General features: G+C 37.3%; 1 pseudogene; it reads right to left on the bottom strand.

Moving 5' to 3' along the window:
• Positions 1–14,641, bottom strand: part of LOC115412920 (5-hydroxytryptamine receptor 2A-like) — a 115,821-nt pseudogene that overhangs the window by 35,772 nt on the left and 65,408 nt on the right.

Here is a 14,641-nt window from a genome sequence, read left to right as displayed (position 1 = left end):
CATACTCAGCTCAGGTCCACTGGTGCTGGTCAGATGGATGATGGTACCACTGGGGTAACACCAGAACCAGTTCACAGTTACACCCCCCCACCCCCCCACCCCCACCCCCCATATCACACCATGTACATGTGCAACCACAATATAAATAATGTAAATATGAAAATACCATTTAAATTTGAAGAATGTTTCATTCTAATTCTCTGTTTATGTAAATATTTATATAAATACCAAATGTCTTATTTTCCTTTATTTTTCACTCTCAGTTGTGTTTTTTTTTCTACCTGTCTTTCTCTTACACTGGTGTGTTGGATGGTGCAACTGTGAAATTTCCCCACAGTGGGATCAATAAAGTCTTATCTTATCTTTCTTACCTTCTGCACACTCATTACTTTATCTACAGTTATCACTATTTATGTCATTCAGTCACTTTAACACATTTTTAATATATATTTTTTTATCTTCTCTTTGCATTTGATGTGTATTGTCTTTGCATTTCCCCATTGGGGGAATCACTTAAGTATATCTTGTCTTATCTAATCTTATCTTATCTCAACTTATTTTATCTCATCTTATTTTGTCTTATCTTATCTCATCTTGTCTTATCTCATCTTATTTTGTCTTATCTTATCTTACCTTTTCTTATCTCGTCTTATCTTAGCACTTAACATTGTAGAAGTAACGCTAATAAAGTAAATAAACTACAGTCAGAATTTTCATCGCTGCTTTAGTCGCTACAGGAAAAATAAATAATTTTTGTGAATGTGATAAAAAAAAACATTGTTTCTCAGTGTGACGATAAAAACCTCATTCGTGTGTTGCGTTTCTTTTTCTGAAACTCACTGGTTCTGAAAACAAACCCTAGCACTTCATTATTTTCTATAATTTGATTCACAGCTGTTTTATACGAACCGATACCGACGAACATTTGAACATTTCTGTGACTGTATTTGTTTTAGTGCAGCGTCAGTCTGAAATCAAACGGACGCGCTCCCTGTTTGTATCCTTGACAAAGCTAATTAGACAGCGAACACAGGCCGATAAATGCAGTGAGTCACACAGAAACAAACGCATCAAGTGAACACACCACGGCTGCAGCAGGCGCACGCAGACCACTGCATGCACATACAACACATACATGAAACATATATGACACACACACACACACTCGTCCACATCCATGGCTGACGAGCTGCTCCTACAGCAGCCATCTCTAATTAGCCCTAATTAAAAAGCTCCCAAAGGGGATGACATTATACAAAACCAAGGCTACGGTATGTTTTATATATCAAACAGGGAGGTATTTATAGAAGAACAGAAACACTTAGGACACACAATTCACCAAACACTAACATCCTCATATGTGCCTTTAACGGAGCTGCATGTTTTCTCATATAGTTCAATATAAATGAACAGTTTTTAAGGCAGACCTGGACATACATGAGAAATATGCTCCAGATATACAGCTGTGAAAGGAATTCTTCCCATTTTTATGCCACATAAATGAGAAAATTATCATTATTCAATTATTTACTTACTTTTTACTAATATATCTTTGTTACAACTATTATTACTATTATCACTATAATTTAAAATATTTTAAAAAATATATACAGGGTGGGGAAGCAAAATTTACAATGAAAATTTAGTTGTTTTTTCTCAGCAGGCACTACGTCAATTGTTTTGAAACCAAACATATATTGATGTCATAATCATACCTAACACTATTATCCATACCTTTTCAGAAACTTTTGCCCATATGAGTAATCAGGAAAGCAAACGTCAAAGAGTGTGTGATTTGCTGAATGCACTCGTCACACCAAAGGAGATTTCAAAAATAGTTGGAGTGTCCATAAAGACTGTTTAGAATGGAAAGAAGAGAATGACTATGAGCAAAACTATTACCAGAAAGTCTGGACGATACTATTAAAGAAGAATGGGAGAAGTTGTCACCCGAATATTTGAGGAACACTTGCGCAAGTTTCAGGAAGCGTGTGAAGGCAGTTATTGAGAAAGAAGGAGGACACATAGAATAAAAACATTTTCTATTATGTCAATTTTCTTGTGGCAAATAAATTCTCATGACTTTCAATAAACTAATTGATCATCCACTGTCTTTCAATCCCTGCCTCAAAATATTGTAAATTTTGCTTCCCCACCCTGTATATATACATATCATTATGTATTATTTATTATTACTTTATTGTTTATTATTTCTCATGTTTAATTGCCTGTTTTTTCAGTACTATTTTTATAGTTACTGCTATAACTATTTTCTTGTACTATTTCTTTTATGTGTACACAGTTGTGCTGCTACTGGAATCTTAATTTCCTGAGGGATCAATAAAGTTTTATCTACTCTAATCTTATGTAATCCCTTTTTTTTTTTTTTTTTCTTCTTCTTTTTTTTTAGAAAAATACCTCAGGAATTAAAGGCAGTACAACTTCAACATGAATAAAACATTAACGTGTTAAAGATCGAATGTACTTCACAGTAAAAATATATTTGGATAAAACTGATGACAGTTTTCAGAAAGTTTTAACCCTTAAAGACCTACAACTATTTTTATGGTTAAGACAGGGATGAATAAGGATGATTCAGCACCATTTATTTTAATATTAAAAATATTATTCTAATATTTGAAAATTTGGAATAACCCTTAAAAACCTAAATCTACTTTTTTGTGGTGACTCCCAAATTAATTTTTGTCTCTACTTTGAACCTTTCCTGTGTTTTATCACCACTTATTGTAATATTATCCTCTGTATTTTGCATTTTTCATTGAAAATCAGGTATTTTCCTACATTTAGTTCACTGATCATGTTGATGATCATAAAAACATACATTATAGTTGAGGGTTATTATATTAGAAACAGAGAAAACTGAAGAAAAAGTGACTTTTTCAGTAAATCTCTCATTAATTGAGCATAAACCCAGTGTGTCCATCCACTGTCATTGATCCAACTCCATGGGTTTTACTGGTGAATCAATGTTGTAGAAGATGACAGTGTTTCCATGGTAACTACGGAGCCTCTATTTTGTAAACGTTTTATTCATTTTGTTCAATTTATTATTTCATTTGTTCATTTTGTTACGTATTATGTTTATTTTTCTACATGTTCTTGTTCTTCATTTTTGTTTATTTTGTGACTTATTTTGTCCAGGTGAATCAATGTTGTAGAAGAGGACGGTGTTTCCACGGTAACTATGGAGCCTCTGAACGTCCAAATGGGTCATATCTGATGACCATGAAAAGATGAAGAGCTGTATTTTACACCAGTTATTCACATGTATTGATAGGATTAGTGGTTCCACAGGTATTAAACAGTTTAGCTCAGTAGATGGTTCTGGTGGATGTTTGGGTCTTTAAGGGTTAAATATTTTATCTCTGATCCTTCTGTGGAAGCAGCTGTGATTCGCAAACACAAATGAAAGTAAGAGTTATGAGAATTTTCCCAGGTGAGTTAATGCCTCCCCAGGATGGACCCGGAGGGAGCGGACTAAAATAACCCTGGAGCCGATGGGGATCAGAGGCAGACCACATTCAGATCACATTCAGACCACTTTCATACCACATTCAGACCACATTTAGACCACATTCAGACCACATTTAGACCTCTTTCAGACGACATTCAGAACACATTCAGACCACATTCAGACTACATTCAGACCTCATTCAGATCACATTTAGACCATGTTCAGACTACATTCAGACCTCATTCAGACCACGTTCAGACCACATTCATACCATGTTCAGACCACATTCAGACCATGTTCAGACCACTTTCAGAACACATTCAGACCTCATTCAGACCACATTCAGGCCACTTTCAGACCACATTCAGAACACATTCAGACGACATTCAGACCTCATTCAGACCACATTCAGGCCACTTTCAGACCACATTCAGAACACATTCAGACGACATTCAGACCTCATTCAGACCACTTCCAGACCACATTCAGAACACATACAGACCACATTCAGATCACTTTCAGACCACATTCAGACCACGTTCAGAACACATTCAGATGACATTCATACCATGTTCAGACCTCATTCAGACCACATTCAGACCTCATTCAGACCACATTCAGATCACTTTCAGACCACATTCAGACCACTTTCAGACCACATTCAGGGTCTGGATCAGTGTCTCCACACTCCTCCACATGCCACAGGTGACGGACAAGCTGATCCAGCCTCCATTATTTGGGAGGATGTGACTCATCCATGTGGCTCCATGTCACCATGGTCACCGCCAGACTGGGCCTCCTCCTCCTCCTCCTCCTCATCATCATCACCGTTCTTTCTCCTTTCTCTCACTTGTCTCTCAGACTCTTTGGCTTTTCAACACATCATCCTCTTTGTGCTTTCGTATCTTTCTTCTCCATCTCCTTCACCTTGTTCATTATCCGACCACACCTGACACAAACCCACTCCTTCTGTTATTCTGTTCTTACATCCAGACAATGCCAAATATTTGGAATGCGTTACTCAACTTAACCCTTGAAGACCTAGAACTATTTTTTGTGGTGACTTCAAAAATAATTTACCTCTACTTGGAGCCTTTTCTAAGTGATTTATCACCATTTATTATAATATTATCCTCTGTGTTTTGCATTTTTTCATTGAATATCAGGTACTTTCCAATATGTAATTCACTGGTCATGTCGATGTTCATTAAAACTCAGTGTAAATTAAAGGTTATTAAATCAAAACATAGTTGCTTTTGTACAAATATCAAAGCAATAATGTTCTTTTCCCCCTAAAACAAGCACAAAATGCACCAAAATAAATCTGTTTATATAGAAGGAGGATGTGATTTTACGATGATAGAATCTGTTAAAGCCACTAAACCACTTTCCTACATCAGAATATGACTTCACTTCAAACTCAGCTACAGAAAAAATATCTTCTTTTTCAGTAAAATATATAATTAACTGAACATAAATCAAGTGTCCATCCACTGTCATTGATCAAACGTGGTGAGTTTTACAGGTGAATCAATGGTGTTGAAGAATTTACATGAGAAAAAAAAAAACTGTCAGAGAAACAGTGAAACTTATTGATACTTATTTCACAATTGATTTTTTTGGTTTTATAAAATCATTTAAAACTGATAAAAATATCACAAATAGACAAATGATGCAAATGCTTTGAGTATAAAGTTTATTTTATTTTTGCAGCAACATAAGATAAGATGAGATAAGACTCCAAATTCTTTTTTTTTCTCTACATTATTCTCTACATATATGACTTCCTATCAGTGCTCATTTGTAACTATATTAATATCTGTAACTATCTTATAAACCATCAAAATATAGACCATTACAAGTAGGGATGGGAATCGATAAGAATTTAACGATTCCGATTCCATTATTGATTTTGCTAATCAATCCGATTCCTTATTGATTCTCCTATTGATTCTCATTGGGTGCAACAGTACAAATGGGTGTGTTTGCATTAACTGTCTTTTATATTTCCATCTCTGCACAGAAAATATAACATATAACATATTCAGTATGTACAAATAATAATAACAGATGATGCCATGCCTGGTGGGGCGCGTACAGTGAAAGTGAAACTAAAGACGCTTTACTAATTCCTCTATTGCCACATTTACGTGGAACCGGTTCGACTCTGCTCGTCTCCCGTTATTGTGCACCTCATTTTATTTCCCCGACCTTCGGAAACTTGTATCTGAGGGCGTACGACGTTTGTTGCCTTCACCAGAGCCGGAACTGGGCCCAGATGATGGCCTGGTGTTCACTCTGCCGCTAGATTCACAAGTGCTGCTAAGTAGCGAATCAAATGAATCACATGCTGTGGACAAATGTTTGAGCAGATTGGAGGGATCCCACCCTTTAGAAGAAATGGAAGCTTTGACAGTGTTCCAGTGGACCTGGTGTCGTCTGTTTGGACCTGGTGTCGTCTGTTTGGACCTGGTGTCGTCTGTTTGGACCTGGTGTCGTCTGTTTGGACCACTTCTGCTTCAACACCATGTTGGCTACGTTCTGACCAAAACAATGCAGCGTACGTGTGACGTCATCATGCATGCGCAACAAAGGCAGAATCGATAAGCAGAATCATTAAGCAGGCAAACGATTCCAAGGAATCAAGCTACTGTGAGTCGGTTCTCAAAAAGAACTGGTTCTCAATTTCCATCCCTAATCATAAGTAAAGGCACATTTGTAACATTTCAAAAAAATGTAAAATATACATTTCTGAAAAGTGTGAACAATCTTTATAGACAATGTTTCAAGGAAACTACATATAAAATTTCAAATGAATCCAACCAGTAGTTCCAGTGAAGAAGACTGTTGAAATGTAGACACTGGTGAACTTGAGTTGGAGCCTTCAAGGTCAGTAAAGGTCTCCTCCTAAACCTCCTAAAACACAGGTCTGCTCCTTTAAACGGGTTCAAATGCATCTTCATGTTGGTCTACCCAAGGAAAAAACTCAGCCAAGCGGGATGTTTGTCTGTGGCTGATCATCTATTTTGTCGTCCCTGTGGAGAACCACAGAGAAAAGAGATTTCCCCTCAGGGACTGATATCACATTATTACTGGCTCTGCAGCCTTTGATGGCGATGACCTGGAACCAAAATGAATTATCCCTCACACAGAAATCCTTCCTGCTCATACAAAAAAAGAGCGAAAACCACCTAAAACTCCCACGGGTCCTGCTGAGATGTGACTTTTTCCTCCTTCCCCTGCCGCTCTGGTACTTTTAGCCTTTGGTGACGTGGCGCTGTCACCTCTGCCTCGTTCCTTGAGCTGATTGCTGGACTTGTAGAACCTGGACGTCTTGGGAAGACTGACCTGGCAGGAGAGGCTGCCACCGTGACATTAGCCCTCAGTACAGTACATGACACCAATTAGAGCGGGCTGGCTGTCAGCTCTGTCAGCTCGCCGTCAGTTCAGGCTCTGGGATGATTCAGTGGAAAAGCAGGGCTTTTTCTTCCTTTGTTCATGAGTCAGAGCATCATTCAAAGCAGTCGTTGAGTTCCAGCGATATCCTGAAGGTTTGGTGGAAAACGCACAAGTCGAGGATAAATCAGGCAGAAGATTAAAACTTTGAACAGCAGAGTTTCTATGATCAAACTCTAGTAAAGTTTAACCCACAAAGACCCAGTTCTGCTTTTGTGTCAGTTCACAAATAGTTTTTTCTCTATATTTAACCTTTCTTCTTTGATGTATGACCCTTCTGACCCAGAGGCAGGTCTATGTGTCTGTGTTTCCGTGTATATGCCTGTGTGTGAGTGGAATATGTTCTGCAGGTGTGCAGCCTCGAGTTGTCCATAGATTGGACCAGCCAGTTGGAGGCGGACCATAAAAATGACGGAACTGGGCCGGTCCATCATTGGCTTTCACCCGTGTGTCTTCGCCTTCATTTTGTTTGTGAATGCAGCAGTCGGGGTGGGCTGCCGGTGTCTTTGCCTTGTTTTCTGCTGTTTTCTATAAGTACGGAGGTCAGACTCTGTATTTTGGTTTCTTTTCTTTTGCAGGTCAGCCTCGCCTCTTTAGTTAGTGAAGTTATGTGTGTTATTTCAGCCTTGGCCCACTCCGAAGACCAAGCTGCTGTTACGTTTGAAGTTTGTATTACATGTCTTTATATAATTTTGTAAATAAATCATTTGTCTGTTTAAGTCCTGGGGGTTTCTCTGTGGCTTGGGACTGAGGGAAGGTGTCCGTTTATTCCTGTTATGCCCGAGGGTCCCTTAGCCGAGGCGTAACATGAACTGGGGGCTCGTCCGGGATTTGAACCTGGGACCTCTCGCACCCCAAGCGAGAATCATACCACCCATTTATTATAATATTATCCTCTATATTTTGCGTTGCAGGTATTTTCCTGTATTTAATTAACTGATTGTGTAGATGTTCATTATACACTACCAGGCAAAAGTTTGGATTCACCTTCTTATTTAAATGACATGAGATGGACCACAGATGGCCAACAAGTGCTCAGCATCATTTGGAACTCCTTCCAGACTTTTGGAAAACACTTCAGGTGATTACCTCATGAAGCTCATCAAGAGAATGCCAAGAATGCACAAAGCAGCATTTTGAAGAATCTAAAATATAAAACATGCTTTGAGTTTTGTCACACCTTTTTAAACTACATAATTCCATATGTGTTCATTCATAGTTTTGATGCCTTCATTGAGAATCTACAATGGAAATAGTCATAAAAATAAAGAAAAAACAGGTGAGTCCAAACTTTTGCCTGGTACTGTGGCTCAGATTAAATTTGGTTTGTATAATATCAGTGAAAATGGAAGAAAAAGTCACTTTTTATATTTCACTAGCCAAGTATAACCCCAATGTGTCCATCCACTGTCATTTATTTTTATTTTATTTTTATCGGTTTATTTAAAAGGGACCATGCACATTTATGAACATTGCTGTATAAAAAAATACATGAAGAGAGGTGATCGACATGTACATCCAGCAAATGACAGGTGTGCAGGACCCTGACAAAGTAGATGAAAAAATGAAATATCGTCTGCACAACCTGTGAGCACCCAAAAATGTATTACTGGTGAATACATTTTTGGGAACTCACAGGTTGTGCTGACCTTATTTAATTTTTTCATGTATAAAAAAATACACCCATGTAAATATGCCAGAATTAGTAAAAATAACTCCTTTTCATGTGCAGTCCTTAGGCAGGTGAAAGAAACAAAACATAAAATAGCCAACATTAATACAACACTCGTTCACTATGAATTGAAAAATTAAAAATTACAAATAATGATGACACAGGCATCATCAAAACAAATAAACAAAAAACAAATGGACATAGGATGATCACAGGGGCATTAGCCTGTACACTCACCTCTGTACTTACATACAACTAAACAGAGAAAGTGTATGAGTGATGAAATGGATGTCAATTAAAAATGAGTGCATCTGTGGTTTTCTAGCACCAACTCCATGGGTTTTACTGGTGAATCAATGTTGTAGAAGATGACGGTGTTTCCATGGTAACTACAGAGCCTCTGAACGTCCAGATGGGTCATATCTAATGACCATGAAAAGATGACGAACTGTATTTTACATCAATTATTTACATGGATTGATAGAATTAGTGGATCAACAGGTATTAAACAGTTTACATCCAAGGTTATAATAGTTGTGGATTTTTCATTATAGTTTAGTTTTATTTAGTTTTGACTTTTTTTTCTCTAATTCAGTTAGTTTTAATTAGTTTTTAGAGCAGGTTTGCTAGTTTTTATTAGTTTTTTTTTTCTTTTTCTAAATGCTTAGTTTTAGTTTAGTTTTTTTTTTTTTTTTTATATATATCTTTTCTCTTCTTCTCCGTCGTATTCAAATAAATCTCAGAAAAGACTCTGCTGCTTTCTCCCAACTTTAATCTCCATGTTTCCAGGTAGAGTGGGAACCAGAAGACCACTGGAAACCACAAGTGAACACAAGTGACGGACCGTGAAGTGCCGTATGGTGCCGCTAGCTAAAATTGCTCGAGTGAAATAAATTGATTTCATATCAATCTGACGTTGATAAAAATGAAAACGAAGGGAATTTTATCCATAATTTTTATCCGTTTTAGTTAGTTTTATAAACACAAAATACAGTTTCAGTTAGTTATGTTTTTTTTTTCTTTTAATTATAGTTTTTATTTATTTCTGTTAATGAAAATGTTTTTTCAATTCTAGTTTTCGTCATTTCGTTAGTTTTCGTTTAAGATTAGAGCTGCAACCAATTAATCGACGGTGCTTGAAGTCAATGCAAAAAGTCCCCATTTGATTAATCGACTTGAATTGATTGGAGGGAGATATTCTACTGCAGTTTTCCTGAATTGAAGCTTCTTTGTGTGCCACAATAAGTGTCCATGTGAAACACAACAGTGGAACCAATGTTTAACAGCAGAGAAATTAAGGAAACAAAGCTTTGATTCAGGAGAATTGTGGTGGAATGATTTTTTTGGATCACTTTGAGTCGATTAATCGGTTGCAGCTCTATTAACGATAATAACCTTGTTTACATCAGTAGATGGTTTTGGTCAGTAGTGGATGTTTGGGTCTTTATGGGTTAAATATGAGCCACTTTTGTGCTTTGTCAGTCAGTTTTTTGTTTGTTTTTTTTTCCCAGACAGTGCCTTCGATTGCAGAGTTCCAGCCTGGACAAGAGTATGATGTGGGGATTCCCTGGTGAAATGGAAGTTGAACACCAGGTCAGACTTTCATGTTCTCTTCAGTTTTTGATGCGTCCGCAGAGGGAAACTACAGGGCAAAGAGTGCACGGCATCGATCTGTGCACGGTCAGGGAAACACCACCAGGGAGACATTCGATAATTTCGCTCATTTCTCGGGGAGGTTAAACGGAGGTAACTGCATCTGCTGAAGGCTGCAGGCCGTTCACGCCAACCGAGGCTTCCATGAGATATGAACCGCTGTGGGTTTTAGGAATGACAACAAACAAAACTGGAAGAAAAACCTGCTCAGAAACATGTTTTTCTTTTTGTTGCTTGAGTTTATGTGTTTGTTTTACAGTGAATTTTATGAAACATGCAGTGACGGCTTTACTGCTTTTGTTCGGAGTTAAAACGCCATGTAACAAACAAGTTTTCATGCATTTTTAAAGGTGTTGGTCTATTGTTAGGTTTGGAACCAGGACAGAACAGACACAGGAGTGTTTTGCATTGCCGACAGAGAAAATGTCAAACTAAAAAGTCACTGTGGTATTTAATTTAAACCCACACTTTAACTATTTAGACGATTGTGTCTCCAACAATTTTGCCAACACCGTCATTCAAATTACCGTAACCCCTGACCCGTTTATGTTATTGACAAAATTCAAACAGTGTCTGAAAGCTGAGATTGGGAGCTTTCATTTGCTATACAACACATCAGGGTAGAGGTCTGCACTGGCTGAGAGGGAGGGGTGGAAGTGGGCGGAGCAGAGAGCAGCAGAGTACAGTCGGTGAGAGAGAGATGGAAGATTTTTATTCCTTTTATAAGCAGTTTAGTGAGGAAAAGCCTAGAAATAACAAAAAATAAGAAGATGGAACATGGACACAGAATGCTCTAGATGAACAAAAATGTTTGAGATCATATAAACTATAAAAAAAATTATGATAAAATAAAATAAAAAGCTCATAAAAAATAGTTCTTATCCATTTACAGTTGTTTTTCATAATAAATATAATAAAAATTCCAGCCAGTTTTTATTTTATTTTATACTATAACACTGTTTTAAGCATTTATTACATTCAGTAATGATAATTAATGGCCAGATATTGAAAGTTAAGTTCTTGCTGAAAAAAGGTGCAAAAGAATTGGCAGAAAAGACATTTTCTGACACTTGTATTACCCCCCCCCCAAAAAACAGAAAGAAATCTAGGCCTGTTATAATGGTAGTCTGTAAAGGGTTAAGTGAAATCATTCTAATAAGTTAATATTTGTTGCAGACATTGTCCCAAAGAAGCTACATTAAAAATTTGCAATGGATCCGATCATTTCCATGTTATAAGCCATCAAAATATGGATAATTATTAACCAAATGTAAATGTTTAGTAAAGAGGCTATATATAAAATTTGAAATTAATATGACCAGTAGTTCTGTCAGAGAAGATGTTTGAAGTAATTTTTAAAGAATACATAAACAAAGGCGAGTGTGGTCACAGTGTCTTCTCAATAGCTTAAGCCCTATTTGCTGGTGAGTTAAAAAGTAGATGCAGACGTTTCATGTTGTCTCAAACCATATGAATTCACTTTCTGAATGGGAATCATGGATTTGTTTGGCTGAAGATGCTAAAAAACAGCCAAACACAGAAGCCCCAAACCACAGCCACAGTCACGGACTTGGAAATATCTACAACAGCATCTTCAGGTTTCACGGTGGGATGGTCTAAAGGCCTTCCAGACTTAACATCTACGAGTGGAACAGGAACATTTAAGCCCCTCGGTGCACTTGGAGTCCACATAAGTCCACTTATTTCAGCCTGTTGGATCTGTCCTCTGGAGTGTTGTCATGGATGGACTACTTGAATTTATTACAGTTTTTTTTTTTTTTTTTTTTAAATTCCTTATCTGTCCTGTGGCTAAATAAAAAGGCTGCATTCAACATCAGACTGGAATTACTGTCATTTACACATTTCCAATAAATTAAGCAGCATGTACCTCATTATCCAGGCAGAACTTATAATTGGGAAACTTTTTAAATAAAACACAGCAAGCAAACATGGACGTCTCTCTCAAGATAAGATAAGATAAGATGAAATGAGGTAAGTAAAGGGAAGATAAGGAAGGAGAAGATAAGAAGACAAGGTGAGGGGAGCTGGGGCACCGTTACCAGTTGTGGACCCCATGGAAGGTAAACAATGTGGGCCCTTCAGAAAGACGTTATCTGTAAATCTGTCATCAGAGTGGTGGGGGTGGGGGGTGGGGTGGGGGGTACTAACGTACTGTAACAACTGGAGGTATAGGGGTGCATTTCATAAGAGCCGCAACAACCGCAACGGGTGTGAAAACGAAAGTAAAACTTAACTTTCAGCGACTTTTTTGGGTTGTTCAGAAGGACCAATAAAGGCTCCAGTTTCAAAGAACTGGAATTTTCTGTCAGTGATTTAATGGTTCAGGCTTTACAGGGTTAAAATGAAAGATGTAAGAACAATAAAACAGAAAAGATAACATGAACTTGATTTAACCAGTCAGGACACTTTACACCAGTGCCGTCTGCTCAACAACTGATATGAGGAATCATGTCATGTGGATTCTAACTCGAGTCTGTTTTCAGTCTTGGTCTTGGTCTCGCATTAGTGCGTCATGGGCTTGGACTTGTCTTGGTCTCAATACCCTCTGGTCTCAGCAGTGTCTTGGTTTTGGTCTTGGTCTCGCCTTAGTGTGTCATGGGCTTGGTCTTGATACCCTCTGGTCTCAGCAGCGTCTTGGTCTTGGTCTCAGCAGTGTCTTGGTCTCGGTCTTGGTCTCACCTCAGTGTGTCATGGTCTTGGTCTTGACTTGGTCTCGATACCCTCCGGTCTCGGCAGCATCTTGGTCTTAGTCTCAGCAGTGTCCTGGTCTCGGTCTTTTTCTCACCTTAGTGTGTTATGGGCTTGGTCTTGATACCTTCCGGTCTCGACAGTGTCTTGGTCTTGGTCTCACCTTAGTGTGTCATGGTCTTGGTCTTGTCTTGGTCTTGATACCCTGTGGTCTCAGCAGTGTCTTGGTCTCAGTCTTGGTCTTGCCTTAGTGTGTCATGGTCTTAGTCTTGATACCCTCTGGTCTCGGCAGTGTCTCGGTCTCGGTCTTGACTGCTACACTAGTCCTTACAGGCAAATTAAGGTATTTGAGAGCGAAACATTTGCCCAGAGAAAATGTTGAGTCAGTGAGTAAAATAAAAACCATCAAATGTGCAGAAGGACTTTAACCGACCTGAAGATAAGTGACGACATTTAATGGAAAACACAAAGACTGTTCTTTGTGTTTGTTCCTGAGGCTGTGCAGAGGTTTGTCCAAATATCTGACCACTGGTAACACAAAGAACAAACAAAAAGCTGATGCGAGGGAATAGGACTCTGTTTTTAACCAGAACCAGAGAGAGATGGAAGTTTTCCGAGAAGCAGGAGGTAATAAAGCTGGCTTTGTGATTAGAAAAGACCACGAAGAAACCGATCTGTGAGCAGTCACACAGAGCAGGGATGACGAACTATCTGATCTGAAGCGGGTCGGACCAGTAAAATAATAGTATAATAACCGATAAATAATGACTAGTTCAAGTTTTTTATTTGTTTTAGTGCAATAAAAAAAATTTAATTATGAAAATATTTACATTTACAAACTATCTTTTCACAAAATTGATGTAAATGGCCTGAAAAAAAATGAAATTTTGTAAGAAAAACAAGTGCAATTTTAAACATATCATGCATCAACTTATCATTTATACATGTCCATTACACACAATGTTACACGAACATTTGGTAACGGGCAGAATATTTTTTTTTAATTTTGGTGTTTGGAACTAAAATAACAATTTCTACAATATTATGTTTCAGCTTATTATTAAAACAAGTTACAGATCACAGGGGATCTACAAATGCACAAAACATTAACAGGCAAAATACTGTTGAAATTGCACTTCATTTTCTTTAGAAATTTCAGGTCGGCCAGATTTGTTCACATTTTATTGTTAAAAATTATTATTATTATTATTACTTATTTATTTATTCAATTATTCTTTTTTTTTTTTAACCTTTATTGAAGCGACACCAAGTGACAAAGAGATTTATGTACAGTATTATACACTATCTACATTTACATTACATCATCATGATGTGGGGGGGGGGATTTAAGATATATGGCATGTAATATACAAAAGAAATAAAATGTCTGTCAGTAATAAAAATCAATGTCCTGTCTTGGTTGTGTAATTATTGTTAAAAATTTTCATATTTTAATGTTTTATTTTACTTGATTTCTCTCAACATTGATTTTTTTTTAAATATGTGTTTATATTTGTTCAGGTTATTCACATTTTATTGTTCAAGGATAGCTTGTACATGTAAATATTTTCAGTGTAATGTTAGTTTTCACATTAAACTTGCCAAGATTAAATAATGAATGTGTAGTTGTCATTATTTCTAGGTTATTATTCTACTATTTTGAGATCACATGCGTT

The sequence above is a fragment of the Sphaeramia orbicularis genome, chromosome 21 (assembly GCF_902148855.1).
Source record: "Sphaeramia orbicularis chromosome 21, fSphaOr1.1, whole genome shotgun sequence".
NCBI classification, from domain to species: domain Eukaryota; kingdom Metazoa; phylum Chordata; class Actinopteri; order Kurtiformes; family Apogonidae; genus Sphaeramia; species Sphaeramia orbicularis.
Note: the sequence above shows the minus strand (reverse complement) of the source record. Positions and strands in the feature narration are given on the sequence as shown.